Source organism: Protopterus annectens, chromosome 1.part2 (genome assembly GCF_019279795.1).
Source record: "Protopterus annectens isolate FY-2018-M chromosome 1.part2, PAN1.0, whole genome shotgun sequence".
Classification (NCBI taxonomy): Eukaryota; Metazoa; Chordata; order Ceratodontiformes; family Protopteridae; genus Protopterus; species Protopterus annectens.
The window spans coordinates 529,727,177-529,744,097 of NC_056727.1; the positions used below are offsets into that span (position 1 = coordinate 529,727,177).

General features: G+C 44.9%; 1 protein-coding gene across 4 annotated transcripts in view; it reads left to right on the forward strand.

Moving 5' to 3' along the window:
• DHX57 (DExH-box helicase 57) overlaps positions 1–16,921 on the forward strand; it is a 2,066,546-nt gene that overhangs the window by 1,765,987 nt on the left and 283,638 nt on the right. The gene's annotated exons all lie outside the window — the stretch shown is intronic.

Below are 16,921 nucleotides of genomic sequence, written 5' to 3' on the forward strand. Positions count from 1 at the left end.
CCAGGTAATACTCTCTGCCCTGGTTATTCAGTCTGATGTCTGTCTTATCCATTGTGTTGCAGGTGTCAGCTGTACTGGGCATTTTCCATGTTATTTTGGAGAACAGCAGACCACTGTGCCAGGTTTCCTACATTGTTTATGAACTGTGCTGTGTGCTCATTGGTAAAGGGGCTGTTTGCATACCTCATCACTGATGAACCCCATATAGTGTTGTTGCATTTGGCTGAAATCACTTGTCAGTCATATCATCCTCCATGTGCACACTCCCCCCCCCCTCCGTCATCCTAAGATTTTACCTTTTGTGTTTGGTGGGGCAGCAGTTCTATGATTTAATGCTGCAGTGCCCTCGACAGTCCCCGGGATTTCGGCGTTAGCCTTGCGCCGACCGTGCGGCATAGAGATGGCGCAGCAGCACCACATGCATATTAATGAAGGTGCACTGCCATAACGGCCACATGCATAGGAAACGTGTACGAGTGCAGGGGGCTCGTCCAAGCACTGCACGGAGGAGTGATCATGTCGGCTGCATACGCGCAACCTAAAATGCTGACTAGTACAGCCTGCCTCTAATAGTAATCACTCCTGTCAGTGTCCGTGGATACTGAAATGTATGCAAAGCATACAAGACATCATTGCAAACAACACAATAAGAAGTAAACACAAAGGCACATAGCTGAATATTGAGTCCCCGTCCCTCGAACAAAGATATTAAAACCCTGTGCCCGTATTCCATTGTAGTGTCGCTGGTTATACCAAGTGGAAGCGAAATACATCGTGTTAGCGCGCCGCCAATTGCCAAGCCTAGCCCAATGGTTTGGGTTACCACCTGTCCCACATTGTGAGGGACAGTCCCCCTCTAGGCAGGTGTGTCCATACCAGATTCATAATAAATGTGAAATGTCCTGCGATAGTAGGACATAATTATGTCCCATATGTTATGAAATAATCCCATACAGTACGTATGTCCATATATAAAATACCTATATGTTACAAGAAACAGAATAAGCAAGTAAACGAAACAGAATAAGCAACTACACCGCTACAACAATAAAAGCTTATATGTAGGCATGAAACTAAAGTACTATCCTTTGTAATGACCGTGGGTATGTGTTGGCCTGTAAACTCAGATGTGTGCCACGAAAATGTCCCATCCAGGTCATATGAAAAGGTGGCAACCCTACCAATGGTCAGAGCATTCGCCTAATATCTGCCCATTCACGGTCCAAGTCGTCCTTACCAGGACGGCCCATAGATGAACGTGTATTACCCGGGTCTACCTACCATGTCATGAAAGATAAGTATTTACGAGTACCTATGTGCGTGAAGTACAGCATGTGGATGATCTGAAATGTTAGTGTAGACCTCACAACCATATTGGTCCCAGAGATATGTAGTGTTCGCAATGTGTTCTGTTGACTGTGCCATGGGCCATCAACTAGAGAAGGGATGAATGTTGATTGTGGAATATGGGGGTGGGGGGTGACGGGTAATGTAATAATTCGCCAAGGGGAGACTGGGTTGGATGCACAATAGGTGAACTGGAGGTCTACGAGGGAGCGGTGGGTGAATCAGGAAGAAAACCAAAGAACAAATATACACATCTGCAATATAATCCCACAAATATGTGAAAATTAAAATGTGCAATACACATGTACAGAAACGTTACCGGCACATACCCACATAATGGTCTGGCCTGAACTGAGCTATCCAACCCCAACACACCTGGATACATAATTGAATACCCATCATCCCCTTCACAGCACACCCCCCCTTCCTGAACATCCACCAAAACCAGCCATACTCAGGCTGCTAGATAGGAGCAGCCATATCTAGTAGGCAGTCTCACCCTGGCATTTTCAGGATTGCAAACTATGTATCCCTTGCATGTATAACCCTACCTTACAGCCGTAAAGCAAAGATGGTCATCGGTCCACACAATTTTTGGATATCCCTCATGGGATATGTATCTGTTCTAAACATTAGACTTGGTGTCACGACATGATGTCCATTCCTGTATACATCTGATCATAAGTTGTATGAGCAGTAGTTGTCCACAAGACTGCTCAGCCTCCAGCTGGTCCTGCAGAACCTACGACCCGGGATTAAACACCTGACCGTGATGCACGTCTCCCCACGTGCATTATCGGGAATATATACCTTACACATTCGCATAGTGGCAGTCAGATATATAGGGTGCTTAAGGTGCTGTAAAGCAGACGTAAGTAGGGTTACCACCTGCCCCACCTTGTGAGGGACAGTCCCTTTTTTGGGTAGTTGTGTCCAAATCAAATATAATGCAATGGCAAATGTCCTGTGATTGTAGGAAATATGTCCCATATTTCATGTAACAGTTGCATAAAACAGTTATTTATGTAAAATACTCAAAGTTACAAGAAACAGATGAAGCAAACAAACCGCTACAAGAATAAGCGTTCATTTAGGCAAATAAGTAAAGTTCTAACCTTTGTACTGACCTTGGGTATGTGTTGGCCTGTAAAGTCTGATGTGTGTCCCGAAAATGCTCCGCTTTGGCCATATGAAAAGGTGGCAACCCGAGATGTAAGCGGGTATCCAAGTGTGTATGCGCGACGGTAGGTGGCGGTGATTCAACGGTATGGGGAATGTAAAGGAGCATGTGTATGTACAGGCTGATACATACACACACACACACACACACACACACATATATATATATATATATATATATATATATATATATATATATAGATATGAAGAATGAACATAGTCACAATATAGGAAATCCCCGTAATAGTTAGTGCTGTTATATATCAGGATGGCCATAGGTGAGCACACCTCTGCATCCACAGCCACAGGTAGGATGTTAAAAGTGGAACGAACGATCTCCCCTTGCTAAGTCTGACTTTCAACTAGGTACAGGGCAGTCTCGGTCCCCAGTCAGACAAGCTTAAACCCAGAAGACCATATGAACACCCTAACAATCGCACACATGTATGTACCAGGACTATAGGCAGTAGAGGTCTGAATATCCTCGGAGTGAGTCAACATGCGGCACGAGTACAGAGGAGTAGGGAATAGGGAATGACGCATGTGTAGTAGTGCGTTTTTCCCAACAGGTAAATGGATGCCTGCTGTGTAAGTGAAGCGATGAGGCATGTGTTCGAGTAACTATGCACCATGGGTATACATATAAATGAGGCAAAACACCAATAGTGTAGTGGTTAGAGCATCCACCTAACGAAAAGGCATTCACGGTTCAAGGTCGACAATAGCACATATCATTTTCCTTGTGGAATGAATGTTGCTCTGCTTTAAAGCTGACATTTAAACATGTAAAGGTGGACGTGTATCGCATGGGACTATTAACCAGAGCCTTTCAATCAAAGTGGTATTGTCATAATGTATAAGGCACAAATAAGCAACAGTAAACATGTAATGCACAGTTAGCATAGGCGTGTGCTCCTGCGCGGGTGTAAGCAGCTCCCAGCATAGGAAATGTATGTACAGATGTAATATATATACACACACAGACATATATATATATATATATATATATATATATATATATATATATATATATACACACATACACACACACACACACATATATGTGTGTGTATAGATATATATCTACATACATGAGAAATATATATATATATATATATATATATATATATATATATATATATATATATAAAGAATGGACGTTGTAACAGTAAAGCATACACAAGGGATGTGAAGGGAATCAAGAGCAATGTTGGTATTATAAAGTGCTTTCAGTGTATGTCATAAAAAGCTGCCCAGGAGTGAGCAGAGCACCTCTACTCACACCACAGGCAGGGTATTACCAGTGGGAGTAACATCGTTGAAATGCTAGGTCTACTTTACACACGAATGCAGTCCCATGCTGGGACCTCCAAAAATTAGAAAGCGCAAATGGTCGTATTCCATAACCCCAGGAAAGGCACGTATGTGCAAATATACATGGTAGGAGACCCTGTGAATACACGAGGTGGGACAGAATATGTGTAGGGCCCCAAAAACTCTGGAGAGGGAAATGTGTAAAGGTGTGTCATGGCTGCAATAACACGTGGATAATGGATGTTACGCGTGTAAATTTAACACGGGTGGGGTGGAGGAACTATGGGTATGCAATTATGGATGCAGGCGTGCCAGGGTTGGATGGGCCAGTTCTAATGGACCGCCCCGTGGCGGTCAGCTAGGTCGTAATAGGTATATAGGCATACTCACATGCAGACAACAATATATGTTGACGTACAAATTCTGTAACACATGCATTCCATTTGTTGAAATAAATAATAGGAATGTGCCCATACAAACATCGACAGTACATGGAATAATAAGCTGTGCAGAAGAGGGACGGGTTGAATTACACTATCACATTCCAGTTACCATCGGTAATCCATACATGAACATGTAGCAACATCTGTCCGCTGTATAACGTGCTACATACCGATTACAAGATGACTGGAGTGTGTCGGCGTTATAATGAATAAGGCACTAGTATGCTGGTGAAGCTTATAAACATCATTATGCATGTGTAAGTGCATATGAGCGGGGAATGTATTGACACACTGATGTACATATATATAATTATATATATATATATATATATATATATATATATATATATATATATATATATATATATGACAGCAATATATGAATATACATGTATGAATACATATGCAGATATGTCTGTATATATTAATGTAAATATATATATATATATATATATATATATATATATATATATATATATATATATGTTACATTGAAATACACATGTATATACCTAGGTTATGTTACAGAAGTTACGGGTAACATGTTTGGACCGGGCATATGTTGGTGGGAGGTCCACTCAACAAACTTCTCCTTACCACCACCCCCCCCAGCTAGGCCGGTGAGACATACAGACACACAATAAAGGTAAATACAACACTGGTTCCCAGACCACCGGCAGGAAACTACCAGTGGGAGAGATCTACAAGGTCTACACTTTAAACTTGGACAGCGACGTACCTTGCGGGACACCAAAATTTGGTGCCTTCAGTCAGTGGGATTAACACAGTTAAGACCCGGATGTAGCTGTACACGGAACAGTAGGTTGTGCAAGCCTGATAACACATGGATTGACACAACGTACGACATGTGTCCTGACACGGGGAGAGTGGGCAGTGTGTAGGGGTGTGTTCATATCCCACCTGCATCCACCTGCGTCCACAGTAAGGATGAGTGCTGTAGAGTAGTAGCAGGTGGGAGAACTATGGGTATGCAGTTATGGATCCAGGAGTGCCAGGATTGGATGGGCCAGTTCTAATGGCCCGCACCGTGGAGGTTAGCTAGGTTATAATAGGTATATATACATACTCACATGCAGACAACAATATATGTTGAAGTACAAATTCTGTAACACGTGCATTCCATTTGTTGACATAAATAATAGGAATGTACCCATACAAACATCGACAGTACATGGAATAATAGGCTGTGAAGAAGAGGGACGGGTCGAATCATACTATCACATTCCAATTACCATCGGTAATCCGTACATGAACATACAGCGACATCTGTCCGCTGTATAATGTGCTACATACCGATTACAAGATAACTGGAGTGTGTCAGCATTATAATGAATAAGGCACTAGTATGCTGAAGCTTATAAACACCATTATGCATGTGTAAGTGCGTATGAGCGGGGAATGTATTGGCACACTGATGTACATATATATAATCATATATATATATATATATATATATATATATATATATATATATATCTATATATATATATATATATATAAACATATACATACACACACACACATATATATATATATATATATATATATATATGTAACTGCAAGATATGAATATACATGTATGAATAAATATGCAGATATGTCTGTATATATTAATGTAAATATATATATATATATATGTTACAGTAAATGTTGTAGTTTGTCTTTCGGCTTTTCCTGGTAAGGGGTCGCCACAGCGGAACTCCAGTCCGCTAATGATTGGCAGTAGATTTTTATGAAAAGCCGAGGTACCAGCTTGATACCCAACCTTCAACGAAGGCACGCCCATTTACGCACGCATGTCTTTCGAACACTACCTAACCACGGGGAGGACATGCAGACTCCATACAGAAGGCACTCCCAAGTCCAGCCGAGAATCGAATGGGAGAACCTTTTGCTGTGAGGTAACAACTCTACCGCCGTACCACCGCAGCATCTATACACATGTATATACCTAGATTATGTTGCAGCAGTTACGGGTAACATGTTTAGACCAGGCATATGCTGGTGGGAGGTCCACTCAACAAACGTCTACTTATCACCCTCCCCAGCTAGGCCGGTGAGACATACTGACACGCAGTAAAGGTAAATAGAACACTGCTTCCCAGACCACCGGCAGGAAACTACCAGTGGGAGAGATCTACAAGGTCTACACTTTAAACATGGACAGCGATGTCCCTTGCGGGACACCAAAAATTTGGTACCTTCAACCAATGAGGGAACATCATTATGACCAGGATGTAGCTGTACTCGGAATAGTAGGTTGTGCAAGCCTGATAACACATGGGTTGACACAACATACGACATGTGTCCCGACACGGAGAGAGTGGGCAGTGTGTAGGGGTGTGTTCATCCCACCTGCGCCCACAGTAAGGATGAGTGCTGTAGAGTAGTGGCAGGTGGGAGAACTATGGGTATGCGATTATGGGGCTAGGCGTGCAGATGTTGGCTGGCAGACACGTATTAGGACCGCCCCGTGGGTGTAAGTAATATTCCGATCTGGGTATAGCAGATGCCCATACCTCCCAAACTGTAAGAGCACATCTACTGGACAGTCCGTAAACCATTGAGGGAATACATAGGGACCATTGGGGGAATACATAGGGACCATATCATTGAACTGTCCCCGATTACCAGGGACGTCCGTGATTACGAATCAGAATCTTAACACAGTCTCAACTAAACCATCCTAGAACTAGTGATATTAGGAGGGAAAGGTGGCGGAATACACATAGTGTATAATGACAACATGTAAGAGTCATAAGCTGCATGCACCTCAGACAATGTGTATGAATACATATGTGCTCTGTGTCCATCAATGTGTCAGGTTAATAGCACCAACCTTCTAAATGTGTCCCTGAGGTCGTTATGCAATGCTCTGATTCAATGTTTATTCTTCCCCATTCATATGAGAGGGCTGATAGTGAGAGAAATCGCATGTTCCACCGACTACCTTAGAAGATTGATAGAATAATAGGTTTGGGGTTACCACCTGTCCACCTTTGCGAGGGACACTCCCCTGTGGGCAGTTGTGTCCTGCATAATAACTTTAATTAAGGCAAATGTCCTGTGATTTAGGGCAAAGACCACCTATATTGTCTGTAGTAGTAGTATAAAACAATTATGTTCCTCTGAAACACCTAAATGTTATAGGTAACAGTATAAGCAACTATAATGCTACAAGAGTAACCTTTTATTTAGGCGAAACAGTGAAGTACACCCCTTTCTACTGGCTCTGGGTGTGTTGCCCTGCAAAGTCTGACGTCTCTACATACAGGTCCTATAGGGTTGCCACCTTTTCAAATAGCCAGAGTTGGACATATTCTGTAGAAATGTCAGACATTCCAGGACTAAACATACCTACAGCCGTGCATCGTACAGGATTACACTTATTTGCACAAATAAAAGCTTAATCTAGCTGCATTTGAATTGCTTATGCTACTTCACATAACATATAGAAGTGTCATATATAAAATAACTGTTGTATGCAATTAATAATGAAGCGCAGAATATAATAATGTCTTGTAATCTGGACATGTGCTATGTCTTGATTATTTTCGTACTGTCCCTCACAAAGTGGGACAGGTGGTATCCCTAAAGTCCTACCTTGGCCAATTGAGAAGGTGGCAAACCTATAATAGGTATGCGGTAACATGACCCGTCCGATGGATGTGACTACCACAACCCAACTACTCATTTGTAATGCAGGGTTTCGGTTCCCATGTATCAGCCAGACAGGAGCAGAGTGTATGCGGAACACACAAATATGATTAATTCACTGGACAGGCCGCTGATTCCATACAAACGCCATGCCGTCACCTAATGGGCAGCCATTCCCGATACTGTAGTCATGTAGGCCGATATGATAGGCATTACAAGGTTGGAGCAGATTGTAAGAGGAACACACAGTTATGAATGATTCACCAGACAGGCTGCTGATTCTGTACAGTCGAACGCCATGCGGTCGCCTAATGGGCAGCCATTCCTGATACTGTAGTCAGGAGTGGCCTTAGGTCAACTGGTGCCCTAGGCAGAGGGCACAACGGCACCCAGTGCCCCCATCCTGGTCTACCTACACCAAATAAATACTGGTAAAGTGCACCCACTAAAGCGGTGCCCTAGGCGGCCGCTTAGTTGGCCTATGCCTAAGGCCGGCTATGACTGTAGTCATGTAGTCCGATGTGATAGGCATCACAAGGTATGCCTAAGAGGAACACACGAGTATGAATGATTCTCCGGACAGGCCGCTGATTCCGTACAGACAAACGCCATGCCGTCGCCTAATAGGCAGCCATTTCTGATACTATATTCATGTATTCCGATGTAATAGGCATCACAAGGTGGGAGAACATTGTATGAGGTACACACAAATATGATTGTGTCACTATACAGGCCGCTGATTCCGTACAGTCAAACATGATGCCATCTCCTAATGGGTGGCCAATCCCGATACTGGAGTCATGTAGTACGATGTAATAGGGCATCACAAGGTAATATTGTGGTCCTCGCTCACACCCAGGGCTGTGAGTGACAGATGCAAGCACCAATGCCGGTGCATTAGCAAGTGCGGGATCGAGCGGGTGTAAGCGTGTTTGGCTACCAGTATGCGAGTATTGCATTCGTTAAGCAATGTAGGTTAAGCAATGTAGAGACTAATCGAGCATAAGAGGCTGTAACTAGAGGATATCATACAGCGCAGTCATTCAGCAGTATAGGAATGTATCCCATCATGTAGATGTACATTTAAGTGTTTATGTCCAGCATATAGGTACATACATACTTAGAGATGTATCAGGGACATACCATGTGGCAACAAAGCATTACAAATGAATGAAACGGGAAACAACAGCAACTCCTGTATTATGTAGTGGTGTTGCTCTGTGTGATCCCAAGACTCCCTCAGACAGACAATAGTTGTACATTGGCAGTATACATCACTATGTGCATGTAATGTACATTAACACAACAGTACCTGCCCAATCATTATGTATGAACTGTACTCCTGCAATGTGCTGTGTGCAACATCATCATCATGATAAAGGTAAATGGGGTAAACATAGAGGGACCGGTTGTGTTTTGTGTACAATGGGGTCGTCCTCCTCACGTGTACCTGAACCATGTAGGAGTGATGTGCATACCAGGACCGTGTGCCTGAGGGACAGTGGTGAGGATAACAGTAGTATGTTATGATGCATATTACAAGGGTTTCATGTGTCCAGTGGGCACGTGTGTGTAATGGACAGCTATGTATAGGGAAGATGGTGTGCTAGGAGCCGAATGGCCTTATGTGTCCGTAGGATAGTGTCAGATGTTGGGGAAGGAGTGTAGATATGGCTGTGGAGGATAGGTAGGAGCACAGAAATGACAGCATACAGGGTTGGTATATGACACGTGGGGTGGGGATACACCCTGGATGGCGATGGGTCTTCGGCATTCAAAAGCCCATGGTAACAGTGGGATGGAGATCTCCAGCCATGGGCAACTGCCACTGCACCTACACAGCTGCAAAGGAGGCAGTGCTGGGGGCTGTCCAGGAGGGGCAGCATCACCCTGTAAATGTGACACTCCGCCCTTGAACTGGCATATCTGGCTTCGTAACCCCTTAGGGAGCCACCTATGCAACATGTCTGGGACTGCACGACAGCAGATATGTACCTGTCTGGTCCTGCTGCCAAGGGGGACATGCTTCATCCTCAGTGGTGGTATGACCAGCAGAGGTTGATGTTAATGGCTGGGCCCCAGATGTGCTAGTGCCCGATGCCATGGTCAGATGAAGTGGGACAGGAGGATCTGCCGGGACCTACCAACCCGTTCGGCCTATGGTGTTGCGTTTTAAACCCACATATGGCTTAGTGATAGACAGCATACAGGATTACCTACGACAGTATGCATAGATATCACCAGCAACCCAACACAACAGATGGTATACATTTGCAGAGGGAGCACAACACATGCGTATATACCACATGGCAACTGTACAATGTGTAGTAGACATGTGACCGCAGCTATGAACAGTTGCCCATCATTGGCGTGTCACTGGGAATCCCACACAGTGTCAGTCATACCACTGTCTCATGTGACACATGTCCAGTCAGGGATGCGATGGCAGTAACACATCTCTATCATCATGTACTGTCTGCAATCCCCACACCATGCTTCTGCTGTGCACAGAAGTGTGTTCAGTGTGTAACACAGGAAAGAAATGGTTGCACACACTGACCTGTTCACAGATGGCCTTACAGATGGGGTTCCCTCATGAACAGAGTACTGTCATGTCTGTATTTTAACATGCAGAATAGCCATTACTACACACATGTTAAACAGGCAGGAGTCTCAATGCAGCATAGCCACACTTACATGCTGTAGTTGTGTGGCACATTACCCTCCTGTCATTAGGCTATTTACCACTGTTGAAAATGATTGAGGTACATCCATATATCATCTGCGATACTGTGTCAGAACACCACATCTAGGTACAACTCACAGCGACTGTCATGGCCAGATAATAACACGTTTCCCTAGATAGTGTACTGTGTTTATCATGCGGATGGCTATGGGAACACCATCACAGCTGTACCACATGCAGTCAGCTAGAGGAGGACTGCAATAGGTGCAGAGGCCATCACCTGACCATTTCCATCAGTTACAATACACAAGCTGCTGCTGTGCAGGTGTACACCTTCACTTCCACCAGAGAGTGTATGTGCGGGATAGGCAATGTACATCAGGGAAGGGCTTGGAGACTTAACCATAATCTGTCACATGCTGATAAGTACAGGGGCAAACCCTGACTACTCATTACTAGTACATGTGCATGACGTTACTACATGTGCCACAGAGGCAGCATGTTGCAGTGCTGTAAGAACATGTGTGTAGGTGAGTGAGTGCCATCTGCCACAGATATAGTAGACATACATTAGGTGTGGCACACATGTCAGTCCACTTGAACAGATGCCATTGTCACCACAACCACTCTCTAATGGACACACATTGACACTTTTGCCAGGGCGGCAAATACACAATGTAACTACTTAGTTTGCCACACCGCAGTAATGCACAGGACCACATGCACCACAGGGGATATCTGGAGGTTCTATGGGCTAGGCCATGTGAAAGTGCTTGACAACTGTTGGTATGCCAACGAGGTTTATACTGGGAGTGACTGTGGTTGGGAGCATCACAACCCACATACAGACACAGGGTGCCAGTACTGTCATGCAGGTATGCATTGCTCCATGGGTGTGTGTAGTGTTTGGCTGTGCAAGATGGCTGTACAAGGCTGGGTGAGGGGTAATCCTTGCCATTGTCACCTGACAATGGTGTGCAGTGCAGGGGTGTAGTGTCTGCAGTGTCCCACACAGATGGGTACTGCAATATCTGGCCTGACATCCTGGTTACCAATGTGTAGGGCCATAGCTTTGCAATGCATGCCATGTCTGTGTTTGATAGTCCTTCACATGGACATTGCCTGGGATGTACATGTCCCACAATACTGTACAGTGACATGTACAGATGTACCTGGTTTGGCAGACACATGTAGTGTACACAGCCTGTTATACCCCGATATGCCAATACTGGCCTGGTGTGGCAAAACCTGCTTATAGTGAGCAGGTCGGCCCTGCACCTACATGGATAAAATGGACAGGTATTCCATGGTGTCAGTGGCATGGGTCCGTACAGGGCACATGTGTACAGCATTGTCTGGCCTTAGTGGGTCACATATGATGGCACCACATATGTTGCAGCCATTCAGTGTGGAACATAGTGAAGGCACAATGTCCGCATATATGTGCCTATTGTACCGCTGTACAGGGTGCCATGTCCTCTGCAGGCCACTGCCGTCACACCATGCCTACTATCTGTCCTCAATGTGCATGTTACTAGCAACATAGTGGGATATCCTTGGCAAGGTTGTATGTGCATGGCACATGGGTGCGGGACATTTACCGGGTACTAGTAGGGCTGCATACTTAGTTTACCAGCCCTTTTGCCAGATGCATGGGTATGGCTTGCCAACACAGTGCCGTGGCTGACTGACAGCTGTACTCCTCGTGAGGTGGCCAATGTGTCATAAGACTGATACTATATAGGAAAACTACAAAACCCGCTCCCAAACATGTCCAATGGTAAGACAATCACGGCCACCTCTACACAGGCTCTGACAGACAAATACACACTTGCCATGTCCTGTATACAAACCCCAACCGTATCACACTGCAGCAACACGCATTTAGGGCACGTGCTACAGCGAATACTGCAAAGCACTGTATTTGTCTCATGCAGGCAGACACACACACACACACACACACACACACACACACACACACACACACACACTCTTGGCACATCTGGGATTAGAACACCGACCTAACTACTTGACTACACTACAGCATTACGCAGTTACAGAACGCGCTACCGAGATTACTGGGACACAGCACTCCCAGAGGTGTATTTGTAGATGGGTGACATCATCGGCCTTCCTAACGGTGGGTATAAGAAATGTATGGAGTGTGAGCAGTATAAAAGCATTACTCAGTCCTCAGCCAAATGGGGACATACACACATATGGCAAGTGTGGGACTAGAACATCATCCTAACTACTTTATTACACTACAGCATTACGCAGTTACAGAACGCGCTACCGAGATTACTGGGACACAGCACTCCCAGAGGTGTATTTGTAGATGGGTGGCATCATTGGTCTTGCTAATGGTGGGTATAAGAAATGTATGGAGTGTGAGCAGTATAAAAGCATTACTCAGTCCTTAGGCAAACGGGGACATACACACAACATACACGGCAAGTGTGGGACTAGAACACTGACCTAGCTACTTTATTACACTACAGCATTACGCAGTTGCAGAACATGCTACTGAGATTATTGGGACACAGCACTTCCAGAGGTGTATTTGTAGATGGGTGACATCATCAGCCTTGCTAACGGTGAGTATAAGAAATGTATGGAGTGCGAGCAGTATAAAGGTATTACTCAGTCCTCAGGCAAATGGGGAGACACACACACACACACACACACACACACACACACACACACGGCAAGTGTGGGACTAGAACACCGACCTAACTACTTTATTACACTACAGTATTACGCAGTTACAGAACGCGCTACCAAGATTACTGGGACACAGCACTCCCAGAGGTGTATTTGTAGATGGGTGACATCATCAGCCTTGCTAACAGTGGGTATAAGAAATGTATGGAGTGTGAGCAGTATAAAGGTATTACTTAGTCCTCAAGCAAACGGGGAGACACACACACGCACACACGGCAAGTGTGGGACTAGAACACAGATCTAACTACTTTATTACACTACAGCATTACGCAGTTACAGAATGTGCTACTGAGATTACTGGAACACACCACTCCCAGAGGTGTATTTGTAGATGGGTGACATCATCGGCCTTGCTAATGGTGGGTATAAGAAATGTATGGAGTGTGAGCAGTATAAAGGTATTACTTAGTCCTCAAGCAAACTGGGAGACACACACACACACACACACACACACACACACACACACACACACACACACACACACACACGCACACGCACACTCTCACACACACACACACACACACACACACACACACACACACACACACACAGCAAGTGTGGGACTAGAACACCGACCTAACTACTTTATTACACTACAGCATTACGCAGTTACAGAACACGCTACCGAGATTATTGGGACACAGCATTCCCAGAGGTGTATTTGTAGATGGGTGACCTCATCGGCCTTGCTAACGGTGGGTATAAGAAATGTATGGAGTGTGAGCAGTATAAAGGTATTACTCAGTCCTCAGGCAAACGGGGAGACACACACACACACACGGCAAGTGTGGGACTAGAACACCGACCTAACTACTTTATTACACTACAGTATTACGCAGTTACAGAACGCGTATTTGTAGATGGGTGACATCATCAGCCTTGCTAACAGTGGGTATAAGAAATGTATGGAGTGTGAGCAGTATAAAGGTATTACTTAGTCCTCCAGCAAACGGGGAGACACACACACACACACACGGCAAGTGTGGGACTAGAACACCGACCTAACTACTTTATTACACTACAGCATTACGCAGTTACAGAATGTGCTACTGAGATTACTGGAACACACCACTCCCAGAGGTGTATTTGTAGATGGGTGACATCATCGGCCTTGCTAACAGTGGGTATAAGAAATGTATGGAGTGTGAGCAGTATTACTTAGTCCTCAAGCAAACGGGGAGACACACACACACACACACACACACACACACACACACACACACACACACACACACACACACACACACACGGCAAGTGTGGGACTAGAACACCGACCTAACTACTTTATTACACTACAGCATTACGCAGTTACAGAACGCGTTACCGAGATTACGGGCACACAGAGGTGTATTTGTAGATGGGTGACATCATCGGCCTTGCTAATAGTGGGTATAACAAATGTATGGAGTGTGGGCAGTCTAAAAGCAATTTAGAGTCCACCGGCAAACTGGGACAGACATACACACACACATGCCAGTGTCGGGTACGGAACACCTGCCTATTTACAGATTACTATTACAATACTACATACATATGAATTGCGCCACACAGACTACACATGTCAAGGCTGTCATTATGACCATCTGGGAATGCGGACATCAACAGGGATGCTGGCAGTTAAGATGTACATACCTGTGAACCTGTATGTTTAAAGTATGAATCCATCCTGACCTGGAGTATGCCCACCTGTGGAATGGATGACCACTACCACTATACAGGGTTACAGTGGCCATGCCCATACACAGAGGCACACAACCAACACAAGGTGTCACTGGGCATGCTCACACACTTAGTAGCACAGGGCTGTTCAGAATGCACTATGTGTCCATCTACACAAGGATATACTGGGCATGCTCATACACTTAGTAGCACAGGGGGCATGCTCACACAGTAGCACAGGGCTGGTCGGAGTGCACTACTATGTGTCCATCTACACAAGGATATACTGGGCATGCTCATACTCCTAGTAGCACAGGGCTGACTGGGATGCACTTTGATGCTAAACACGGAGGGCCACAGTGGCCATGCTATTACAGGTAGACGTAAAGAACACATTGTAATGGGCTCTGGTGTTAGTAATTGTCATTGTTAGCAGGAACGCTGCTCTACATATATTTGACACCGGTCCTTTACACATCAGCTGTCATTCTGGGATGAGATGGCTGACAGTAGGCAGGCCTTTGTCACATATCACATGCATCCATGATACAAGGGAGTGTGGATATTACCCAAGTCGCATCCGCCCACACAGTGCCATTCCAAGGCAAATGTCCTAAACACAGGTTAACTCCCATACACCTACAGGACAACTGCATTGTTTTCTTATGCTAACCAGTGCTAGATGTGTAGCGTCCATATTCACAGCTGGCCACTGTAGATCCAACAATGGGGAGTACTGACATCTGTGCAGTGAGGAACACCTGGCTGATGTCTCTGTAGTGCACAATAGCACTACCACCATATACCTCAGAACCTAGCACTACCACCATATACCTCAGAACCAGACATGTGGGCCAGGTACGGACTGCTCCAGATGGTGTACCCACATACATAAAGGCCACTCACATTTACTGACCAGTCCCCCCATGAAAGGCATCACAGATGAGCCATGTGCAGGACACAGTGTCACATGCTGCATTCTGGGATGTAAACTGCAGACACCACCATGCCCTCGGACCACCAACACACAACCATACATGTATGACAGATGAGTACACCGCCATGTGACCCTTGACCTATGTACTGTACTAAGCTCTACATCAACTGTAGACAGTACACATGTACTGACACAGTTGCATCATGTGTTATGCAATGCAATGATACCACTGTCTGTGACCAGGTCAGCTGTACACATACCAAGGGCCCTCGGTACTTTCCACCATTAGCAAATGTCTGTTGCTGTACACCAGTACACACCCTTATGTATGGATATGACATACATGTACCTGCCCTGGGTATGTACATGCCACACACACAACATACCTGTAAATAACATAGCTGTTGTAGTCCTTTGTGCAAACAGGTGGCTACAGCCATTGCACATATGCACATGGAATGTAGGTCCATGGCTGCTGAATGCTAACAGTACATAAGGTGTGATATCAATGTTGACAGAGGTAACATCCCCTCTGTACTGGTTACCCATCATATCATACAACAGTCCATGTGTCATGTATGTCATTACACATATCCACCAATTGCAATGCCTACAAACATGACCAAATGTCAGGATTGTAGGACCTACACACCTGTACACGTAGTGTTGTGCATTCAGATAACATGCATGTGCAGTTGCTGATGTATGCAGGTGGCATGTATCCTAGTACATCATGCAGCTGCAATGCAGCCTCAACATTGCCAACTGTATATGGTGATATGCTGAATGTACAGACAGATGTACCACAGGTATGGACAGATGTGTTGAAATAACTAAGTGACGGGGCATCTTTGCAGACGGATGTTTGCTGTGGACAGCTCACAGGTGTGTCACAAGTGGTTCTACAATACCCTGTGTAACCGGTAAGCAATGGTTTTGTTAATTGAAGGACAT